General features: G+C 37.2%; 1 pseudogene; it reads right to left on the bottom strand.

Annotated features, from left to right (window-relative positions):
- Positions 1–18,867, bottom strand: part of LOC122141662 — a 33,366-nt pseudogene extending 14,499 nt beyond the window's left edge.
- Between the last annotated feature and the right edge of the window lie 6,933 nt (positions 18,868–25,800).

Here is a 25,800-nt window from a genome sequence, read left to right as displayed (position 1 = left end):
AGACATTAAAGATTTGAAGTGAAGGTATACTCAGATTTTGTGTCTGTTGTGCCTTTTCTTCCCAAGGGGCGTGAACACTTTTGGAGGACTGAGAAAACTTTGGTGGCGATGAGAAAGAATGGGATAACACTTAGATAAATGATTCAAAGTAGCGTGGTACAGGTAATGAAATCACTATATGTGACATTTAGTTGTCACTGGATATAGGAACATGTCATAATGTCCCTACAAATATGCCCTTGAAAATTATAACAGGTGATGTTCCAACTTTGGAAACTATAGTTCTCTCTAAATTTAAGAGGTCAAGCAACAGAATAATGAGCTCAACCAAATTTCACAAAAATTGATGATTGAATTGATGTTTTTGCCACTCTTCTGAGAAAAATGTCATTCAGTTGTTTTGACAATAGATTTTTTTTTTATGTTTTTTTTTGTCAACAATGTGTGTTATGATCGAGTTTGTAGCTTAATTCAGTCTATAGCACTGAACTACATTTATAACACAATTGTTGTTAGATTTCATTGGTGATTTCAAATATGAAATTTAATCGTAAGCTTAGTGAACAGTTTGGGAGAATTTAATGTTTCTTTATCCAAAGTGATAGCTTCACTTGCATGCCCAAGAGGCGTTTCAAAGATCTCCGCCGAGTGATATGAATTGCCTTAAATTAAGCTTGATGTTACAGTCACTGGCATTATCAGATTCAATTTTTATGGGTGCCGGCTCATGTTGGTGTGGAGGGTAACGAGGATGTGGAAAGGCCCTTAATCATAATGCTATTGATTTAGAAATACCTTTGGGTAAAACTGAAATTAGTCCGACATAAAAGCATGAAAAGTATTTAGGTAGAGCTGTTTCAATATGCCTCAAACACTGAAGAAAACCATGAAAAAGTATTAAACAATTCACGTAAAATGGTTTCTATGCCACCAAATGGCTTTCTTCAAACAGGCATCACCTTCATGGGACATGTAGTGGCACACTACATTGTGTGTGTGTGTGTGTGTGCGTGTGTGTGTGTGTGTGTGTGTGTGTGTGTGTGTGTGAGAGAGAGAGAGGAAAATAAAAATATATATCCAACTTAAAGTGAGCATAAAACAGTTGTGACTGAAAATTTGTTCACACATGCAACCATCTAATTGTAGCCGGTCCTTTGCTGACCACTGCTACCATCATCTGCGTTGTGTGTAATAAGGCTCAGGACACTTTCACTTCTGTTCTCCAAAGGGGATTTATTGACAGCCACGCCCAGCATTAATTTCTCTCTGTGGATTAACATGAATAAAGTTCATATCTTTCTCTCTCTTGGGCATTCCAAAAACATTCCTCTCACCAGCATATATAATGCGAACTCCACTTTAACAATTGAGTTTAACAATTGAGAAAGAGACCATTAACACTGAAACATAATATTAAAGTAGTACAAGAGTATAGAAAATAAACAATAAGAGTAAAATACCTGTGGATTAACATGAATAAAGTTCATATCTTTCTCTCTCTTGGGCATTCCAAAAACATTCCTGTATGATATAATATTTGTTAGCTAATTAATGACTCAAAACCATGCCAATAGCATATCATACGGCCCACATGATATAACTTCATATTCTTAATCCACTCACGCATAAAACTTACAACAGAACACTGCATACAGTCTCAGGAGTACTTATAATAGAATATTTAGTCAATTTATACACTTTGCAAACTTAATTCACCCATAAAATGAAGAGCTCTGACAAACGCTTACCTCTCACCAGCATATATAATGCGAACTGACGAGAAGCGCGCACTCACTTGAAAATGGCGTCAGTAGCGCGCCAACAGAAATTTTCAAAATAAAAGTCTCTAAACAGTTAACAGCAGCATCGACAAATATTGCTCAAAGAAAAATAGAAATAAATCAGTAATACAATAACAAATAACCCCATAATACAATAAAATAATTTTAGTGAAAAAACAATGTGTCACATTCAAACTATATTCACTATAACTCGTTACATTCACCCCTTCCTGATTTCATTAAAATCTGCACTGTATTCAAATCACCTGGTACAGGTTCACAATGAACCATTCATTAATTCAACTTGTGAGTTACCCACTAATGGGTCAAGAAAAACCTCAGGGTGATCAAGCCTAAGATCATCTTGGAACATTAAGATGCCTGGTACACCATAATATGACCTGACCCTTGAATCTCTTGTTTGGAGTCAATATGTCTCTTCATCACACAAAACAAAATACAATAGATTACTCCTTAAAACAGAGAAAGAAATGACCCAGATCTCCTTTTCAAATGATTTCCTACACCTTGAAGGTTAAAAGGCTTCTGAACCATTGACTCAATTAATCCGTTCACTTTCTTAAGAACTCTACCTGCCCTTGTTCTGACACCCTGAACATCAGGAACTGGAACTTGGGTGTCAGTGTCAGTTTGAATGTCAGTCTGAACTAATGTATGTGTTTCCATGTCACAGCCAAGGTTAACATCAAGAGATGTTGGACTGGTTTCAGCTTCACTCTAAGGAAGATCCCCGCTACTATTCTCTTTAGTGTGCAGCTGATCACTGGACTCTTTTCTATCCAGAATGTTATGGTCTGTGCCCATGGCTTCCTCAACATCAAAGTTCTGGACTAGAGGGCTTTCAGACTCTTGGTTAACCCATCTCATGGTTCTTTCCTCAAGATCTGGTGGATCGACGTTTTCGACACCGAACTCGCTCCTAGCACTACAGGTCTCATCCTCTGACTCTCCTGCAGCTTTCCTCCTCGAAGTTCTTCCTCATCAGGTGACTCAACAGGTAGAAAACTAATGTCCAACATCAAATTCCTGTGCACTATCCTCACATTCCCTTTCTCATCCTTGAGTTTGTAATTGTGCATTTGCAGGTTCCTGTCCACTACGGTGTACACTACAGGGTCCCACTTATCTGCTAGTTTCCTCTTTCCTCTTTCTCCTTTATTCGCTACTAGCACACGATCCCCAATATCCAGACATGTCCCTCTGACTTTCTTGTTGTAACCGTTTGCCTGTTTCCTCTGCTCTTTTTCAGAATGTCGCCGTGCGATCTCAGCCGCTTCATGGAGGTACGACATCAACGACTTCAGGTAAGTACCATGATCAACAACTACAGAGTCACGTAGTACCTGTCTGAACATAACGTCCACTGGCAATCTTGGTATGCGACCAAACATAAGCTGGAAAGGAGCGTACCCTGTTGTTTCATGGACTGTAGCGTTGTAGGCAAAGGTCAACGTCTGAATTTGCCCTGGCCACTTGTGCTTCTCTTTTAGGGGCAGAGTTCGGAGCATACTTCCCAAGGTTCGATTAAACCTCTCTACCCCCCCCCATTTCCCATGGGGTGGTATGCAGTGGTGTGAGACTTGGCGACTCCTGACAGTTTGAAAAGCTCTGTTAGAAGGGCACTCTCAAAGTTGGCTCCCTGGTCTGTGTGGATGCGACTCGGGAAACCGTACACACAGAATACACGGTCCCACAATTTCCTTGCGACTTGTTTCGCTGACTGATTTGCACAAGGGAAGGCGTGAGCCAACTTCGTGAAATGGTCCGTCATAACGAGCACATCAAGGGAACACTTTTTCCCATCCTCCGCAGTCTAGAAATCCAGACATACCTCCATGGGCATGGACGTCTTAATATTTTCAAGTGGGGCCATCGCGGATGGTTCTGGAGCCTTGGCTAGGATGCACCTTTGGCAGCACTTGATGTATTTACAAATATCATGCCCCATTCCTGGCCAAAAGAATAATTGGCAGGCGAGATGGGTGGTCCTCGCTTGCCCTTGGTGGCCTGCCAAGTCATGTAATCCTGTCAAAGCTTGGTCCTTGAGGCTGGAAGGTAAGACCAACTGATACCTCTTATGTTTACTGTGTGGATCTTGTGTGACTCGGTACAGTATTCCATCTACAATCTTAAGTTTATCCCATTGCCTGAAAAGAGATAATGTTCTGGAATTCATATTGGCCCTTTCTCGTCTTGATGGTTGACGCTTCAAATTCATAAAGGACATAACTTTTGAAATGACCAAATCAGCATCCTGCAAGTCCCTGATTTCATTCACAGCAATCATAGGAATGGTATCAGCACCAGCTGGTACTAGATCTTGATAAGACTGAAATATCTGCACAGCTCTTGCTTTTGATGTTTCTTCCCACTGATCATGTAAACTTAAACAGGCTTTGACAGTGGTGCTGTCAAAGGGGGAGGCAAGACAGGACTGAGGGCAGATCTGTAAGTTCTGAGCACCTTGACGAAAAGCGTCTCGAACTCCATTTCCATCAACCTCTTCAGCCTCCACAAGCAAATCACGATAGCGCTCCCTCATTAGCCTGCCACTCACAGTCTTGACAAAAGCGTCCGCCACTAAGTTTTTCATCCCTGCTATATGCTTCAGCTCAAAAGTGTAAGCTGCCAGTTTGGACACCCAACGTTGCTCACAAGCATCGAGTTTTGCCTTGGACATAACATATGTGAGCGGACTGTTGTCTGTCCAGACAGTAAATGTTTGGCCTTTCAACCAATGGCTAAATTTCTCACACACGCTCCATTTAAGTGCCAGAAACTCAAGCTTATGAACTGGATAGTTCCTCTGTGATTTGCTCAGGGTCTTGCTTGCGAATGCGATTGGCGAGCTCTCTCTTCGCCTGCAGGCACCTGAGATAATACAGCTCCCAAACCGTCTAACGAAGCATCGATTGCAAGAATCAGAGGTCGAGTGAAGTCAGGGTGTGCCAGAACCACACTTTTTTAGCAAATTCTCCTTGAGACTAAATAAGGCATGATCGCATTCCTTCGTCCAATCCGTGGGTTTGAGCTTCCTATAAGTTCCTGCTTTAAAATCTCCCTTAATTCTTTTCTTCCTTCTCTGCCCAGCCGTGAGAGCAAAGAGTGGCTTTGCCAAAGAAGAACATCCAGGAATGAAATGTTGGTAATAAAGAATCATACCAAGGACTGATTTAATTCTTTGTACTGATGGGGTACATCTGTCGTTTTCCATCAGATCAAATTTGGAGAGCTTCGAGATTACCTCAACTTTAGCAGGATCTACAGAAACTCCGTCCCTGTCTATGATGTGACCTAGGAACTTTACAGAGGTTCTCAGCAGATGACATTTCTTAGGGCTCAACTTAAGGTTGTACTGCCTCAGACAACTGAACACGATCTCCAGCCTTTCCAATGCCTTTTGTTCACTTGGAGCGAACATCAGCAGATCATTGAGATAACATAACAAGCAGCTGAAGTTTAAGTCTCCAAAGATGCTTACCATCATCCGCATAAAGGAGGCTGGGCTGTTGCATAGCCCTTGCGGCATCCTATTATACTCGTGCAGCCCTACAGGAGTCGTGAACGCAGTATATTTCTTGTCCTCTTCGGCCATGGGTATGTTATAAAATCCTGATGTCAGGTCCATGGTGCTAAAAAGTGTGTTTCCGCCCAGAGCAGCTAAACAGTCAGACTGGTGTGGAAGTGGGTGTGCATCCTTTATCGTTCTTGCATTTAACCATCTAAAATCCGTGCATATCCTCAGACTGCCATCCTTCTTCCACACTAGGACTAACGGGGAAGCATATTCACTTACAGACTTCCTAATTATCCCTTGTTCTTCCATCTGGGACAGAACCTGACACAACTTTTGGTAGTGTGCAGGTGGCACTCTACAATAAGGGAGTCCGAATGGACGCTCATCCATTAGCCGAATGTGGTGAACAAAGTCCTTTACTTCTCCACAGTCCAAAGCATGCCTGGAAAACACATCATTGTATCTATCCAGTAATTGGACTAACTTCTCTTTTGTCTCATGGTTGACAGAACAAGACTGGATGTCAAGATCAGCAAGACCAACAGTTTCCAGTCGCTGTCTGAAATCAGAATATGGATTAGGTAAGCACTGACTCTCCTTCTCAAACACCTCAGTTCGACTCAATCCCTGGAAAAGTTCAGAATCCTCCATGGCGATACATGGCGATACATCTGCCAATTTGTGATTTCTCTTGAGAGTAATTGGCTTGTCAGAGACGTTGGTGAATTTTATGGGAACCCAGCGATCACCCCATAACGGCGTGACAACTCACCCGATCATGATGTCTCGTGACACAGACCTTGAAGTCTTTGTTTCCACTACAACTGTGCTTCCTGGTGACATGGGGACATTTTTTGGCAACTTTCCCCAGACAAGGTGCTCCTGTCTTGCTAAAAGAGTGACACACTGCTGTAGCTTGATGGTTCCCACCTTGTCTGGCAACTCTGAGCCCTTCCACCGACAAGTGTTAGCCATAACATCAAGGAACTGCTCACATCCAGCCATCGGCTCCACTGTCTGATTAGAAACAAGTTGCCAATAATCACTATCACCTTTCATGCGATGTGCGAGGAATTTGATGACATTTGTGCCAATGATTAGATCATCCCGCTGGCCGGGTACAACAAGAATAGGCACTAGGCAGCTCTCCCCAAAAATTTTCAATTCAACCTCATACATACACTTTGGCCTTGTAACTTTACCTCCGCATCCTACTAGAATGACTTCCTGTTGAAGAAGTGTGGGTGGAGGCAATACATTCTCACTTATCATCCTCTTTTCTGCTTTGTCACTAAAGGTGCAGGCCATGGACCCTGTATCAAGCATTCCCTTCATTGGAAACACATTATTTACACTGACTGGCGCATAGAACAATTCATCGAATGCCTCAACTGCCTGGACATTTTGTGCTATCACTTTGGTTCCAGTGGGAGCCTGTGTACATGCATTTTCATATAAGTGATGGAGATCAACACTCTCTAGGGGTTCTTCGCTTGTGCCCGAGCATCCCCCTTCCAAACGTGAGCCATCTAGTTTAAACCTGAAGAGCCCCTGAATGGTGCCGGACCAGGTCTCGACCTGTCACTTGTACAGTCTCTCTTACTATGCCCAGGCTGGAAGCACGCAAAACACAGATGTTCTCGCATGCAATGCGTTACAGTGGAGTGATCTGGAGATCTGCATACTCTACAGAGCTTGCCTTGGGGCTGGTGAGATGGCATTTGGACATTCTGAGACAAAGCACAATCAAGAAAATTAATCAGAGTTCTCATACAATTGTCATCATTATCTATAGTGTGTGCAGTGCTGATTCGACTACACTCACCTGGCTCTATTGAAGAGCCAACATCAACTTCATCAACCTTATGTGACGTCTGAACATGAGTAGTGACATGTCTTGAAGTAATATGACACTTCCACTTCGTCGACATCTGCTCTTTCAACTCTGTTTGGTACCTGTCAAGCTGTTCTTGTATCTCCTGTGCAGTCCGTTTTTCTGGAGCTTTGAAATGGAACACTGAAGCTAGAGTGGAGTCAGGACAGTACTTCACGAACATCATGGCCGCTTCTTGACACGGATCCTCCATTCGTCCAAGTCTTTTTAATGCTTCTTCCGCAAGATCCACTGCTTTATTCAACTGCACCCAATACTCAACAGAACCTTCTCCTGTTAATGGAACAGTGCCATAGAAGTCAGCCAAGGGCATACATGAATAATTGACATCAATAAAATGTTGTTTCAGAATGTCCATGATAACCTTTGGGTTCTCAACTGGGTTTAAAGCTGAATTACAGCGAAGGGTAACTCTGACAACATCTTTAGCTTTACCCATCAATCTGCTTAAAATCTCTTGATGATGCTCTGCTAATGGTATTCCTCTCTTTCGCAGATATGTGTCCATCAGCTCCTCCCATTCATGCACTCCAAGCTTGTCCGACGAATCACCACGGTAGATTGGGGGCTCTTTTGCGTCTGACTGCATGACCAATCTCACTCCAGTCAAGTTAAGTGAAGGTATATCTGAGAATGTCTTGGTGGTATCTAACCCCTGTGTTTGTGCACCTCTATTCTCTCCTTCCCCATAACTAGCTTCCCTTTGAGATGCTAACATTGTCTGACCAACTTGTTGAGCAATATGTGCTATCAACCCTTGCCAGTTTGGATCATTTATGTCTGGAACAGCTAAGGGCAAAGTGTCAGCTGTTGGATTGGGAACATTATCAGTTACACGTGTGGAGCACAACACATGAGGCATTCTGTTCACTCTACTCTCCCTTTCAATTGAAGCGACTGGAGTTTCACCAAATATTCTCCCTCTACCAAGACCCAACCCATTCATTGTTTCATCAAATTCATCTCCGTTTAAACTAAATGCCATGTTCAGTTTCATACACAAAATAAATCCAACAGAAGATAAATGTCCAAATAGAATAAACTATCAGAAAATATCAGCCTGAAAATAATAATCATTTAATGAGGAAATGCACCAGTCAATATGGAAAATCCCACGTTTTGTACTCTCACTTTTCTTCACTCACAAAACCGTGAACCTCAAAGCAGCGTCCCTCGGTGACCTGACTGACGTAGATCCTGAAGCAAATCTTCATCCGGGTCACGGCACCAATGTAGCCGGTCCTTTGCTGACCACTGCTACCATCATCTGCGTTGTGTGTAATAAGGCTCAGGACACTTTCACTTCTGTTCACCAAAGTACATTCAAACTGTATTCACTATAACTCGTTACACATGGTTGTGCTTGCAAGTTTTTTTCTTTTTATGCATCCCCGTAAATTATCCATAGGCTTTTCACTCAAAGAGTAACACTGAAGACCAATTATTAGACGATGTACTGTACACATGCTACTGCCAAAAACGCTGACATTTCCTTATAAACAGTTAATAACCATTTACATTGCATTTGCATGCATTCCACTTACAAAATACATTTGATACTGTTCACAAACTGTATTTTAATGCAGAAAATTCTCAATAAAACTGTTTTCGCTGTTATATTTTTCTGTTTCTGTAAGACAGCGGGATGAATATGAAATAGTGACTGAAAGCGGCCCATTAAGACTACCATCTCCCAGTTAGATGTTAATCTGCAAAAAATCTTGATTCATAATCATGACGTCGTCTAATGAAATCAAATACACATAAGATAAAGACAATGACTGTGCTGTGATTTCGGCTATATTTGCATGTAAAATAGAGTTAGTAGTGACAGAATATCTTGTTTAACCTAAAGCGCTGCTCCTCTCAGGCGCGAGCTGAACAGATCAGACGAAGAGAGAGGTGTGCGCGCGCTGGGAAAGAGACCTCGCGCTCGTGCGGCATTACTGGCGAGTCTCGGAGACTAAATAAGGTTTTAGTCTTTTTTTTTGGAAAGAAGTCGCTAAATCTATTCAGATTAAATGTGTGCGATATTTTGCAATCCAGTATGATATGACTGTTGTGTACTGTTATGTGATCTAGAAGGAACAAGCATCAATAGGATTCTGTGGTTGAGCTCACAGTGCTATAAAGCCTTTAGCTGCTGGTCCTTAAATACCCACCAGATGACGCCATTCGTCTGTTAAAATGCAAACAATACCACCGATGATAAAGGAAGAAAGGTTTTAGTTAAGTATTGCCTATCACAGATTTTACCATGGGCATTATTTGACTGAAATTTGCATAATGTTGCTGTCTGTTTGTTTGTTTTCAGAATATTTTTAGACTTGCTTGCTTGTTTTCTTAAAACCTTTTTTTTTTTTAGTAGGTATGCGTGGAATTATATTGTACAGAGTATGAAAATGAAAGGAATAAGGAATCCAAGACATGTCATAAAAAAAATCTGTTGGCAAGAAAACAAGGTATTAAAGATGAAGTGTTGCACTGTATAAAAGCAACAAGATTATATTTGAGAATATAATTAAGCAATTAATGAGTTTTATTTATGTGTTTAGTTATAATTGTTAGTATTTATGTATCTAGATTATGTAATTATTATTATTATTATTATTATTATTATTATTATTATTATTATTATTATTATTATTATTATTTAGTAAGAGTAGTCCTTCTGCGTTGCTGTTTCACACTACAGTTCAGTTGGTGGCGGTAGTGCACCTAAATGCTGGTATGCCAACCACCAATAAACAAAAGAAGAAAGTCGAAGAACCATACCCCCCCCCCTTTTTTTTAATAAAAATTTCATAGCGCTCTATTATTGTATACAAATTAATAAATTGAATTTTTATGAATCAATTAATTAGATATGTTTTTGATTAAACCATATTTATTTTTTATTTATTTATTTTACTTTTAATTGGCCTAAATTGCAGTTAAATTAAACAAGTTTCATGAATTTAATTAATTGTTTTTCATATGATCATCCAGAAAGATTAAAACTGAATAAATAAATAAATAAAAAATAGATAAATAAATAGATAAATAAATAAATAAATAAACTGAATCCAGAAAAATAAAAATAAAACTTAGAGCTATAATTTAATACTAATCAACAGGGCATATTATATTGGGCCTATTTAATAAAAAAATAATAATTAAATGGTGCTCACTCATTTTTTTGTGACGGACCCAAGAAGGACCATGCACAGTCACTTTCCACACAGGCACACTTCATGTTTGGTTGAAATAACCCTTAAGCATGTAAATGTATAATTTCCTTCAGTTTAATTGAAATGTGTAGTTTAAAATATTCTAAAGTTTAGAATTACACAGCCTTGTGTTGTGTAGACAATTGCATAGTGAAAATTGCCCTAAAGCATCACCTAGTGTCCAACCTACTCCTAATACTATTATAACCGGTTTAAACGTGAACAAGGGATCTACAATATTTAAGAAATCTTTAATTTATAAATGTGTTCATGTAAAATCTAAAAGATTGGATACAACTATGGGACACACGGTTGTGCAGCAGCGAGCATCATAACATTGAAAGGAACCTCAAGGTTGTAAATGTGTGAAATTGTGTAGGGCCCCATTCCGTATTTTGCCTGAGGCCCCCAAATCACTAAATCCTCCCCTGACAGAGCCCTAAGCTAATGCTGGTTATGCACTTTAACAACTTTAGCTCTGATTTTCACTCCACTTGCTGACAGTTTTGTAGAAATCTCTGGCAAATGCCCAATATCGGAGACAGATCAGTAGACTTTGATGTAACAACCGCATAATGTGTGTGTCGTCAAAGATGCAATCTGAGAGAAGGGCAGATTCATTGCTGATGCCTGAAATATTTATTTATTAAATATTAAATAAATACATATTTTTAATATTTATGAAATATTTCGCTGATGCCAAAATATTTAGCATGTTAAATATCTGGACCTGTCAGCGACTCAGCGATGAGCTGGTTTAGAGCATTCAGGAAGGCCATCATATTGCATAAAGTACTATGCACAATTTTAGTTCATATTGCATAAAGTATAGCAGCCTATGCACACTTTTCAGTAAGTTGTATTTCTTAAGGGTCGAGGTCTGTCTGGTTGACATGTTCTGTTGGACCCTGCAGTTAGATGTTGTAACTACACATTACGTGGGCAAAAGCACCTTGACGGTCATTCATTTATAGTTTTATTGTAGCTGTAGATGTACAAAATCACTGTTGTTGTTTTTTTTTTTTTTGAAAATCATAAAATAGATTTGGTTATTTGTGTTCGACCTGGGTCTGAAGGAGTACAGTAAGTAATCACATTGCATTATGAATCAAGTTTCATGCTACATGCTTACAAAGACAAAATGCAGTAACATCTAAGAAAAATGGTGTTTACATTTGCACTTCGCTTGATTTTATTTTTTACACTTTGAGCCAAACTCATCTCTCACAGAACAGATAACAGTCTTCAACAGTCTATTATTTTGAGAAAAGTTTTTGTGATGTGCCTTTTGTACTGTAGCACTGTTATTCTACTAAAAAGTATAGTTTGCGTGTTATGCTATTTCTTCTTATTTACTCATGAAAACGGATGAAAATAAAAGAAAGGATCAATAACCACAACATCAAGTCATACATTGTCAGTTTTGGAGAGTCGTTTTGGGAATAAATGAAGAAAAAAAAAAGTGTGCTATAAAAATAACTCCTGCTAAATCTTGTTAGACCTGAAAATAACCAATTTATCTGTGATCTTTTCATATTTCACAGTAATATCAATGTTTGTTAGCAGATCTTTTTTTGGTCAAACCACATATCTTTTTTTTCAAAACACTGTAAAACCTGACAAGTCACAGTAACTCAAAACCGTTTGAGTAAACAGATTGCCTTTACTTAAAACCATGTAAGTATTAAAACTTTGCAATTATGTAATCAAGTGATTAATTAAGTGCTGATTGAGCTTTAGTGATGAACAGCTGCTGTTAACAAACAGCATCACCAGCTCCACTTATTAGTAACCAGACTGACTTTATTTCTGTCAGACGTCTACAGAAGATCTTATTGAGAATTAACTAAGGTTTAGATGTTGATTTATTGTTTCATTTGAAGTAACCATGTTAGAGATCAGTGTTTGCTTTAGTTGGGCTCTTGACCCTTGACTTCTGTCTTAGTATTTTTTTCTGGTTGTTGTAACCATGTGTTTTTGAAACATGTTTGTTATAACTCAGAAAACCCAGAGAAAATATGATCAGGTATTGGTTGTTATACAGCATATTGGTGATAATAATCATCAATTATGGAGCTGTTCAGAGATCAAAATCTTACTAAATAGGTGTTCTATAGTTTGTTCAGTTGATTACAATGAAAGCCATTCGAAAAGTCAGTGTTCCTTTCATAATCAGTTAATATAAAGGACTTTCCAAACAGTTTGGTCTTCTATGGATTATTGATGTCTGTGTGTGACTAAGTGACACCAAAGAAAACCAAACTGTTTGGAAAGTTCTTCATATTAACTGATTATCACAAAACCACTGGCTCTTAGAATCACTTTTACTTTAATCAATCCAATTAATTACACAACACCTGTTTCATCAAAGATTAGACTCCAAACAGTTCAATAAACAATGATTATCATCAATACACCGTATAACAACCAGCATCTAGGTACAGGTTAGATAAAAAAAAATGCTAACCTGAATGAACTATAAGTTGCTTTGGATAAAAGCAGCTTCTAAGAGTGTGAGTGTGTGTATAACACCAGATGATATTTCCTCTGGGCTTTTGAGTTACAACAAACGGTTACAACAGCCAAATAAAAAACTAAGACAGAAATCAAGGGTCAAGAGCCCAACTAAAGCAACCACTGATCTCTAACATGGTTACTTCAAATGAAAACAAAAAATCAACATCTAAACCTTAGTTAATTCTCAATCAGATCTTCTGTAGACGTCTGACAGAAATAAAGTGAGTCTGGTTATTAATAAGTGGAGCTGGTGATGCTGTTTGTGGGGTTGTTTAATCAGAACTTGAGAGATTTAATGTATTTTATTTCAGTTTATTCTATCTAAGGCTGTGTCTGAAGTCAGTTGGAGTTCTTGTATTTCTCTTTTCTTCAGTAATTCTGTTTGTTAACAGCAGGTGTTCATCACTAATGCTCAATTATCACTCAATTAATCACTTAATTACTTAATTGCAATGTATATCTTCTTTCAGTGAACTCAACTGAATTAAGTTCAGAGTACTCATAACTGTTAAGTTTTAACACTTAAATGGTTTAAGGCAATCGGTTTCCTCAAACGGTTTGAGTAAACCCAACTTGTCATGTTTTTAAGGATATTTGTTTACACAAAAGGTTTGAGTTAAGTTACTTGTCGGGTTTTACAGTGTGTTAGTTTTAAAAACTTACATGGTTTAAGGCAATCGGTTTCCTCAAACGGTTTGAGTAAACCTAACTTGTCAGGTTTTTAAGGATATCTGTTTACTCAAACGGTTTGAGTTAAGTTACCTCTAAACACAGCACCCTTAGCAGATCTTTTTTTGGTCAAACATCAACATTTATTATCTCAGTATTTGAGTAAACTGTTTTTTTTTTTTTGTAAAGCAGAAGTCAAACTGTGAACATCATACAGACGGGAATGGAAAAAGAAAACACACCCTTAAACCACAAGCTATTGACGCATCAAGACAAACATGCACAAACTGACATCAACCACAGGTGTCCAGTAATAGGCACAAGCTCCTGCAGACCTTTGTACAGAAATAATTTATTCAGACCACAGCAGGTTTCATTTTGGCTCACAAACCGAGTTTGTTAGTGGGGCCAGAGCCTCAAACTGCCAGGGGCCTCTAAAGATGTTGAACTCCAGGATCCTTGGCACATCTGATCACTACCATATATTGAGAAACACTGGCTAAAACAATGAGGAAATGTGGTTTCCTTATTGTTTTAGCCAGTGGTTCTTAATTTTGGTCTGGCATCCCAAGCTCTGCCATGAACTGAGCAGACAGGTGTTTACTGCTCCTTATTCACTGAGCGCAGGATATCTGGTCACTTGACAAAATGCACCCAGGGGGAACAACCTTTCTTGTCAACAAGAGAGCAGTTTTAAGATCTCCCTGTGGTTTTCAACATTTTGCCAATTTTTATTTGCATTTGTTGCTAATGGAGTGCTAATTTAATCTAACCAATCCCAAAACTCAATCATAGACTCAGAAACTGTGGGGTGTTGCAGGAACTTCCGGAAATGATCACTCAGCTCGATCATCTTCTAGTGACGACACCTGCATACACCACATCCTCCTCCTCTTTAACATTCTGTAAAAAAAAAGATTGAATAAAATCTTCTGAATTAAAATGTTTGATACCAGTTTGTGGTATCAAGCAGCATAATGGACTGTTTTCGTACAGCTAAAATAAATAGTTGGACAGTGTTGCAGACTTGTCAAGCTAGTTTAACTTTGAATTAAAAAAAAAAAAAATAAAAAAAATTATGTTTCTGTCTCACTCTTAAACATGTTCTCATGCAGTATGTGCATTTGTCACTTTCAATTCCTGTAGACTTTGGTTTTCTTGTGAAACCACAGTGTAACACAGGAATTTCTTGAAAATATATGTTTTTACTCACTTTTTTAAAATGTAAAATTCTGTATAGTGTCAATGGTAATGTTTACAGATCCTGGACTCTTTCAGAGTTTTTCAGTTGCTTTAAAAACATACTCCAGCAGAAATGACCTACAGCAGAGGTCATTTGTTTCATGGTCTGTCACATACAAGCACAGTGCATTCACATAAATCTGCAGTGACATAAAAACATAAAATAGGAATAAATGATTTTTACCGGTTTCTGCGCTTTTCTTTTGTAGAATGTTGTATCAGCATAAGTGATCTCCTCTTCACAAGCCTGAACTGTTTCAATGAAAACAGATGCATTAAAAGAGAACTCAATCCTAACTAGAGTTATTTTCCTTAATAATTGAAATATGCTGAGGAAAGTATTTTTACGCAGGTAAGTTTAGGATCATAATGTGTAGAGAAAGTTGTTTTATAATTGATTTTGATGCAGTTTGAGAAATGATGAATACATTTTTTTTATGACTGAGATGATTAAAGGGCTTTGTTAAGTATAATTTTATAGATATGAAAAAAAATTCTGAATATGACTGTAATTTATACTTTAATCAATGTGTTACAAGTATTACTTGTTATTACAGTTAAAAGCAGTAGGTAACACTTACCTTCTTGATCAGTTTTTCTATGTTTCCTGCAGATGTAGAAAATTCTGACTGCAGCTACAATCAACAGAGATCCAACAACAACAGCAGAAACCAGCACTATCAGATAGCCAGAGAATGGAGGAACTGAAGGAGGCTGTATTAAGTCTAGAGAGACCATAATGTCAATCTATATTTAAAAAAAAAAAAAATAAATACAGAGATTATAGTAAAAAAACACATATATCAGCTCTGCTGTACCTGAACATGTGTGACAGAGTTGAGTGATGTTCAGATGTGTGGTCTGGTTGCTGATGGGATTGTTGAGCACACAGCTGTAGCTGTTTTTATCCTGATATTCCACCTCCAGAGGTAGAGAGAGACTGATGCTGAGATCAGACACACTGATGCTGGACAATAAACTGTTTTCCTTTGTACCAGGAGATAGTCACATGACTCACATTCACCACTGAACACAACAATGAACAATTCTGCTGTGATGATGTAAAGAACATTGTGAAAAAGTTTGATGATGATGAACATTGTGAAGAGTTACTTCTAATGACAGGAACAGGCAGGCAAGCTGAAAAAGATTTGAATAATTCATACTAGCTGTTGATTGAGAGTTTGTGATGTCATTCAGCGATTGTGTCTATTGCAGTTTTAGAATTTCAGAGTTCAGAAGGATGAGAAGTCAAAAATGAGTGTGTATCTCAAGTTTTACAATTCCAATATTGAAAAATCCCGCCCACTTTTAATACTTCTCATATCCCTATTCACCTTATTCCGCCCCGCCCACTTTTAATACTTCGCATTTCCGCCTTTTGTCATCCGACTTCCGCTAAACTGATACGGCACGTCCGGTAACTAGTTCAGTAGTTGTAAGAGGGTTTATAGCTAGCTGTAACTGTGGTGAAATGACAAAGAACGTTAATACCGTAAATGTTATAAATTGGGAGCACAATGAAAATTTCTTAAGACTATCAAATGGTCTCAAATTGTCCCATCCATCGTCGCTGTTAACGTGGGTAATGTTAGAACGAACGTGCACCCAGCCAGTCGAGCAGTCTAAACCTCTCAGCATGAGTGCTGGTTAGTTTTTTTTGTGTTCACTAAGTTATAAATGTTTAAAAGTATATTAACGTGTTTGTGACATACACAGCCGCTGACTTGATGATCATCATCAGACTTAGTATTTTGTCTAATAACTTAATTGTACAGTGGAGTAAGGTGAGTGAACATTTATAAATTACACATTAGAAAAGCAGGAGGCTGAACCTTGGAAGTGAAAAACGCCTTATATTCAAGTGTGCATTATTATTAGGCAGATTTTCTTTTACAGATAAAATGAGCCAAAAAAGATTATATATCACTTATAAAAGATCAAATACAAAATGAATAGTTATTAAGATTGATGTGGGTTGGAATTGGTAAAATATACCAAAAAATATGATAAGAAAATCAACTTGCCTAGTAATTCTGCACAGTGTATATGCAAAATGTAAGGTAAAGGTAAGATTTGGTAGGTGTACACTGAGTGTCACATTAAGTCTAATCAATGAATAAGGTAGGTAAACATCAAGTGTAATAATAATGAATGATTCTGAAATAAGACAACTATGAAAGCTTTGTAATGTATTTTAAGTTTGCCATGTTCTGTACAGGGCTGAGGGCCTGTAAGCTGCTCATCTGGGTTCCATCACAGCAAGTTCTGCTACATGTCCCATACAATGAGCATTTCTGTGCCAAGACTGTAGCTAGACTAAAAACATTTTACTTTAAGTATATGCTTCCTCGTGTCAGATAAGTTTCAGGCAGGCCACCTGCTGCTTTCCACAAGATACTTGCAGCTTTGTAAGTAAGCAGGAATGAGAATAATTAGGGTTAAGGATAGGATATTAGGTAATTGGGGTGGGATGTAGAGGGTGTGGGTGAAGACTGTAACTATATTAAATAAGTTGTTTTAAATCAGTTGTGTTAAACAAGAGACAGTTGTGTTTTAGTTGATCAGTGTTTGTTGTTTTCATGTATAAAATCATTAGTGATTTGTTGATCAGTGTTTGTTGTTTTCAGGAAGCAAGAGACACTTTCTACTGACCATCCTGTAAAATTTCACCGTTTAATTTCCATATGTAATAAACCAAGATGGAATTAACTTGCAAACTTGGACTTGCTTATTCCTTCAAATCAGAGATTAAAGATAAAAAAATGATCAAACTAAGATAAAAAAAAAAACTATGCACAGCAGGTAATGTCAGGTGACATTGTAAAGGTTCATAAAAATAACTATTACAGCAGGTAACTTCTGGTGGCTTTCAGCTAAAGGTTTGTAAAAAAATAACCATTACAGCAGGTAACTTCTGGTGACTTTCAGCAAGATCATGGGCATATGGATAAGGTGAATAGCAAAAGAAAAGAAAAAGAAACCAAAATTTAACTCACCATAGACAGTGAGAGTGAATCTCTTGCTCACAGTGCATCACTGTAGTTGATAGAGTCCAGTGTGCTCAGTTCTGGTGTTTGTGATGATCAGAGATCCAGTTTGATTGTCCACCTTCAGTCTGTCTCTGAATCTCTCATCAAGAACATCATCATATACAACCATGCTGTCGGCCATTACATTGATTTTGAGCTATTAAAGTGTTTTCAGATCCAAACCTCCACAGAATCAGATCATCCATCATGTCAGTGAGACCAGAGTGTAGAGTGACTGAATCTCCCTCCAGCACTGACACTGACTCCACTTCATCTGTATCAGCAAACACTGGAGAACAAAGAACTGGTCACATATTAAGGCTAATTGCCTTTATTTACTCAAGATCACTGGTTTGTAGTAATTATAAAGTGTAGATGACAAACAGAGAACAGCAGCACAAACACAAAACATGTGACAACAGAAACACATCAACTGACATATAAGATTATATGTGAGCCAATAAATGAAATTAATAATAATGAATGAAGTTGCATGATTTAGTGTAGTTTAGAGCTTTATTAATTCCCTTGGGGCAATTCATTTAGACTGTGGTGGTGCTTCACATTTACAAATAACACTTAATACACATACACACAGCCCTACCAGATGCCGCATGAGCAGCGCCCAGAAGATGACTAAATTGAGCTAAAACAAATGAGAAATGAACACTAGAGAAAGATATGTGTCAAGTGTGGTTTTGGAAAATGAACGAATTAATCAGTTATAATATGCCTACTGAATTTAAGACTACTTTTACATGTGTAATAAGAGCAAGTGAAAATCCACCTTGTATAAAAAAAGCAACAAAATCCTTTTTTAAAAGAAAGTATAACTTACCAACAAGTTGCAAGCAGAACAAAATGACAGCATAAAACATTTTATTTGACATTTTTAATATCCACTCTGCGATTATAACACTGAAATTCCTGACAACAGACTGTTTTGACTTGACAGAAGTGTGATACTAACTAGTGTGTGTGTGTGTGTGTGTGTGTGTGTGTGTGCGTGGATCCTCCCCCAAAGAAGCTTGAACACCCTTCGATCAGTGCAGTCCAGCTGTGCTCACATATACTAAAGTGTCACAATTATATTCACTTCTGGCTTTTAAGACAGTTTTTAGTGGCAGAAACCATTTAGTTTATAAATTAGCTGTGTTCTTATTTGTTAATTTGTATTCATATAAGAATGTATAATCTCATGCTGCTTCAGCGTTTTTAAGAATCGGAAATGTTCAAGAACAAGAGGAACTGCTATGTGAATGAGCAAGTGTAGCAAGATTTTAAAGTAGTAAATTAACAGAAAAACAGGTAGTGAGTATAGCAGATATTTTAGAAATTTCTTTCAATTTTTAAAAAAAGATTTTTTATATAATAAAATAGATGTCAAAAACTGAATCTTAAGACCATGACCTTTCTAATGATATTCAAACATTAAATAATAATTTTATTAACACAGAGCTGGGTCATCAGTGCTCCCCTGCGTATTAACAGCTCAAAACACTAGTTTGTTTACTGTGAAGTGAAAGGAATTCTTTGCTGAATTTGCGAATCTTCACAGGGCTGCCAACCCACACATTCTTTTCACAATTAGGGTGCTGAGTCTTACACAACTGACACTGTTCTCACACACTCAAGCCAAACGTAAGAGCAAAATTAGTTGAAAGTACCCTCAAATGAAAGAAAGAGCAAAATTAGTTGAAAATGAAAACCTCAAAATTCAACATTTATCAACTTAGCAAATCAAAAAAATACACCATTATTACTTGATGTTTTGTAACGTTGAGCAGTGTAGCCAATCAAAGATATATCTGTTGATTACTTGAACACCTCTGATTGGCCGCTGCATTCAAGTTAATCAGAATACACTCACTGCTCAAAACAGGATTTTTTTTTTTTCAGCACACTTGCAAAATCTACACAAATAGTGTAGACACAATGTAAATAAGGATGCTTTTGCAATGTCACAAATCATTTCACAATTCTTGTTGTGGTGAAAAAATTTTTTTATTGGTTTCGCAGCACTCCATCATTCATTCATTCATTCATTTATTTCACAATTTTATAATTTATTTTGCTATTTTATGACACTAAGCATCATGACGTTAATAAAAAACAACTCCAGAAAACCCCAAAATTTCTTATTTTAAACCCTAAGTAAACTCAATTCAACTAAAAAGAGCCAACAAATGCAACCAAATCAATCCAAACAAATAAGTGCCCCCAAATCTGTCCAAACCAATGCTAAAAAGTCTGAAAATAGTTTCACTCCAAACCAATGCTAAAAAGTCTGAAAATAGTTTCACTTTGTTTTTGAATTTTTTCAAATTGAAATTGCATTGTAGATATCTTAAAACGATTAGGCCTACTACTTTATCATTACTTTTAAAAGCGGAGCATTGCAGGCTTTTCCCTCTAGTGTCTGATCTACTAACTCCAGCGCCATTTCTGACGAAAAAAAAAAAACGAGACGCACCCGGCTGCAGCCTGCAGATCGAGGCGGGGCTGCATCTGGGGCGGCTACTCTGATTGGTTCAATCGTCTTTCAAAGACATACATGATAGAACATGTGTGCCTAGTCAGTGTAGGACGGAGTATGTTGTTTAAAAAGCTAAAAACATTTAGAAGTTTTACAAATCCTTCATTATAATACACAGAAAAAATAAAAATAAAAAACATTAGCATGTAACCCTCCCTGTCCCTGAAATGATTGTTTTGTTAAATTAAGCTGATCTTTAGACTAACAGACGAAAACCACTACATTTAATAAATGAACTGGGTTGATTATCCACAGTGGGAGGATCAGATAGAGGAATTAAATATGAATTAAATAATTTTTTGGAAAAATGTAAGTTTCATATCATCAGAGTATGAGAAAGGAAGTGAAAAGGATGTATCAGTATTGGTTTTATATAGCATGACAAGACAATTATTGTTTCATATAATTAATTATCTGTCATGCAGTTGATAAATGATACTGCAGTAGGCTAATGTGTCCACTGTGTGCCATTTCAGTTTTTATGAAACTGATTTTCTTTACTACATTGCAAAGCATTGACTTTTCCCTCTCCTTTTTTTCAGGAAAATATGCTGCTCCTCATTATTTTAAAGTGAAGAAATCCATAAACTTTTATTTCTACCTGCCAGTGATGATTCTGAAAGGACATGTAATCCGTTGCTATAGTAACGAACGCAATTTCATGATCATCATGCTCTTATTTTAGTGCAGTTTTTTTATGCCATGCATGACTTCTGATATGACCGGTTTCAGCGGCCAAAATTGAAAAAAAAAAAAAAAACACATTTTGACTCATTCCTAGCTTGAACCAGATCCGAAAATCTCACAACCACTGCGCTCAGGGGCGTCGGACTGGGGGTAAAACCAGTACTGATTACCAGGGCCCCAAAGGAAGAGATGGCCCTTGAAAATTCTGGAATATATTTATTTTACCTGGATATTTTAATGGGGGCCCATCAGGACTGCCTATGCATAGGGCCCAGGATCTTGTGCAACGCCCCTGACTGCGCTCAAATATTGAGATAAACTTTATAAAGTATCATCTATTTATATTAAACTAATATATGGTATCTTCTCTGATACCCATTTTGTGACCATTATTCATAATACAATATTCAAAAATCAATAAAAATTCTTAACATAAATACGTGGACGTGGTGTAATGCATTAAAATTTGTTTTTAAAAGGCCAAAATCAGTAAACATTTTTAATAAAGAATTCTATTTACAGACAAGCAGGTTATGTTAAAATAAATAAATAAAAATAAATAAATAAATAAATAAATAAATAAATAGGAGGAAAATGCTTAACACGTAATTAAACGTGCTGCGCGTTCGTATTCTGGGCTCATATCTGCTTGTCTGTGAATAGAATGCTTTATTAATAATTTGTTAAATGAGTTTGGTCTTTTTAAAACACTGTTTTAATGCATAAAGCCACGGACTTTCACGTTAAGTGTTTTAGAATGTCCCAATGATTATTAATTTGTGAATTCGACTGGTCCAGAAGAAACTTGCAGCAACTAACATCTCGTGATTCAAGAAATCATTCATCAATTTAAGCTTTTTAAACAACATACGACACGAACAGCCCCGCCCCAGATTTATGGCTCTAACAAGCATCACTGAAATAGATCTTTTTATTATTATTATTATTTAACCGAGAATTTGCTTTCACTTTTAACTCCATTTAACCAGCAACATTGCAATATACGTTTTTATTATTATTATTATTTAACCGAGAACAAAACGATATTCTCTTTTCATCTGTATAAATACACAAAATTCAGCCGTCTCTTAAAATTTTTTTTAAAAAAAATCGTCCAATAGTTTTTTTTTTGGTACACATTCTGAAGCTACGCTTGCTTCAGTGACGTCAGATGATAAGGACGGGGTTTCTGAGGGAGAAACGAAAGACGGACAGCGCCATTACGAAATGAACATTTTTATATAAGTCTTCATTAATCTTCATTAATATCTCTGGGAAGGGGGACTGGAAATAATGGGAGGCTATTTTGTGCTTTCTCTGTGCTTTTTACTTGTTGATGGTAAGCCATTTTGGATAGCCTTTTATTGTTTCAGCTCTTCCTTTTTCATGGTTGAAAATGAATGCGATTTCATATATGTCAACGTTTTTATCGTGAAATCTGTCTTTTCCTTGTAGCCGTTTAAATAATATTGGCGATTATTAAAGTTCGCATTATTTTGCTTTTTATATTCCGTATATAATTTATCTGTTGCGTACTGTTCCTGGGGCCGTTAATAAACAATTATTTTTTTATTGTTTATATGTTAGTGTAATACAACATTTGCCGTTTTGAGTGCCACATTTTTATTTTTGTCATTTGGGTGCCAAATTTATGTTTATACATAGTATAGCCTATATATGTGTGGCACACACACACACCACACACACACACACACACACACACACACACACACACACACACCACACACACACACTCAAGGGGTGCCCAGTTCTGCCATGCATAATTCAAGGTAGGCCTAATGGTTGTACTGTGCAAATGTGTACAAACACACCAAACACATGCACATTTTGCTATCAAAATTATTCAACCCCCTTGACCTGCAAGACATATTTTGCCTGCCAATAAGGAACCATTGTTATGACACCAATTCAAAGCCTTAAGTAGAACTATTTAGAGAAAGTATTATTAATACATTTGAGTGATTCTGAGAATTTAAAGGAGGTGTTCTTTTCTTTTCTCTGCACTAATATTGAAATAATATATATATATATAAATGAGTATAAATTACAGTCCTGAGTTTTATATTACCTCAAACTGTCTAACTGGTAACTGATACAAACTAGAAAGTCTGTGGCAGCTGAGCATATAAATGAGTATAAATTACAGTCCTGAGTTTTATATTAAACAATGAAATTTTCACAGTACAAACATTACCTCAAATCAACTGGAACTGACCATCGAGAGCATTCATGCTATATTTTTTCCCTGTGGCAGCCAACTGCTCCAATTTGCGCCAAGCAACTGCTGACATAGCCGGAAATCCCAGGGGTGTCCATGTCTTTGTCTTTGCCAAAAACAACAGCAACTTTTAATTGTGTCATCACGGTGTTGTTCGGATACCAAACAACCAAATGAAATGATGCTGTGGTACTTCAATAACATTCCAAGCACTCATAATACCAAACAACCAAACTAAAAGATTGCCTATATGATAGCTTCAACAACACACTCAACCACACACATCAGGTGGAGCCCAATACAAAGCTGTATTATAAATGATGAGGAAACGGAGAGATTCAGCGACGACTGCAGTTGGACGTATGAGACGGGAGCACTGACCATCACTAGAAAACCAGACCCTGACAAAATGATGACGTTATGAAACGCAGAGATCACAAAGCGAAGGTTCAGGCCAAAAAAAGCGAGACATGTTGAACACAAACAGCAAGTGTGACAGCCAAGAATCACCCCAAAAAAACCAAGACAACTGGTGAAACCATTAAAAACATTCCAAGTGGTCAGGGTGAGTAATGTATTTCCAATACTAGACTGGGTTGCATTTATGATCAGTTTTAGTATATAAGTAGTCGAAGTGCACAGGTTCTCTGGTCTGTAAAAGTCATATTCTATATTTCTCTTCAAACACAACCATGAGCTGTGTTCTAGAAGTCACTCTTAAGCATAAAGTCTATTAATTAATATAAGATAATTAGAAATGACTGATTGATTCTACTGCATGCATTGCAAAAAATATATATAAAGAACGTTGCAATCTCTACTGTGTTAACACTCATCTACTGTTCACATTAACATATTAAAAGGCAAAAGTGATAACAGCCGTGCAGATGTACCACAAATCGTACTGTCCTTCCATCCTGACTTAGCTTCATATAGTATAGAATATTCCGGTACAGTTAATCTAGTGCTTTACAAGAGGGACAACACTTAGAGTGCTGAGTTACTCCACTGAACCTCGAATACACATAACTTACCATTCTTACACCACCTACACACCAAGGACCCTTTCAACGAACACAACTGATGTCAGACTTAACTCACATAACTGATTTCGTTAGCGACATTGTCATGACACAGAAATTCACTTGGTGTGGAAGCAGGGCATGTCTTGCTGTAAGTCTTCAGCTGCTAACATGCTTTCTCAAATTAAGCCACTCATCGCTATCTATGACTTGACAAACTTCCTCTCAATCTTAGTTGATGCTTATATACGTGAGCTTAAAAACAATGTAAGATGACTCTTACAAGTGAATTGACAAAGCACATAACCACACGTATGATGAATAACCCCCATCCTATAGGTACATCATGGGATATATAATCACACTTTAAATCTGTTTATCACTTGTAAATGGGAAACAAACACCATTGACAGATGACACATTCTGCAGATTTCCTAAGTTCTGTAGCTGCCCCAAACGTAACTGGTGTGGTTTGTTTTTTTGACGAGATGGAAAAAGGGACAGGGGGTTTTAAAGGGTGATCAAAGGGAAATCAGCCCTGGGTGTAGAAAAAAACCCAAGAATTCATGTTAAAAAAATTTGGGGGAAAAGATTCTTTTAATCGGCCCCCTTTTTCCCCCCCCGGTTTTAACCGAATGGGTGAAGTTTTAAAAAAGTGGCCAAAAATGACCCCCCTTGGGGGGATTATGAGGGGATTGTTCTGTTGTACCCGCTAGCCCCAGCTTTTTTTTTCAACATAAACAAATTCTACATGGGGAACTACACTCCCCAAACCCCTAAAGATTTTTTTTTTTTTTTAAAGGGCTCCAATACAAGCCTTGTTGGTAAAATTGGGGAAAATTTTATTGGAAGTTTTTCAATTTTTTTAATTAAACCAAAAAAAAATTTTAAGACACCCCCAAGGGAAAAAATTTAAAACCAATTAAAATTTCCCAAAAGAGATAGATTTGAAGAAAAATATTTAAAGATATAAAAGAATACTTTTTGAAATAAGCCTTTTAAAACCCAGGGAAAGGGGGGCAGTTTATAAACAGGAACAATATTATCTAAAAACCTTAATGTCACCAATAATCAAAGCTGGACTGATAAAAAGATTTTCCCCCAAGGGAAAACATTTTTTGTGTTGGGTGAGATTTTCTCCATTTTTTTAGCAATTTTTTAGAGGTCATCTACCCCTTAACTCGGAGAGCCGCAGTTTAGGGAAAAAATTTTTAAAAAAAAAAAAATGCAAAGTTCAATTTTAAAAAAAAAAACATTCGGGCTTAAAAGGTTTTTTTTTTTTTTTTTTTTTTTTTATCCCACTGCCCATTTGTGTTTTTAAAATTAAAAAAAAGCCCCCTGTGATTTGGGTTTTCCCCCCCTTTTTTATTTAAACCTTTTTTAAAAAATACATGATCCCGTTTTGTTATGTTGTTTAAGCAACCTTTTTATTTA

Source organism: Cyprinus carpio, chromosome B22 (assembly GCF_018340385.1).
Source record: "Cyprinus carpio isolate SPL01 chromosome B22, ASM1834038v1, whole genome shotgun sequence".
Taxonomy (NCBI): domain Eukaryota; kingdom Metazoa; phylum Chordata; class Actinopteri; order Cypriniformes; family Cyprinidae; genus Cyprinus; species Cyprinus carpio.
This window is presented reverse-complemented; position numbering and strand designations above follow the sequence as displayed.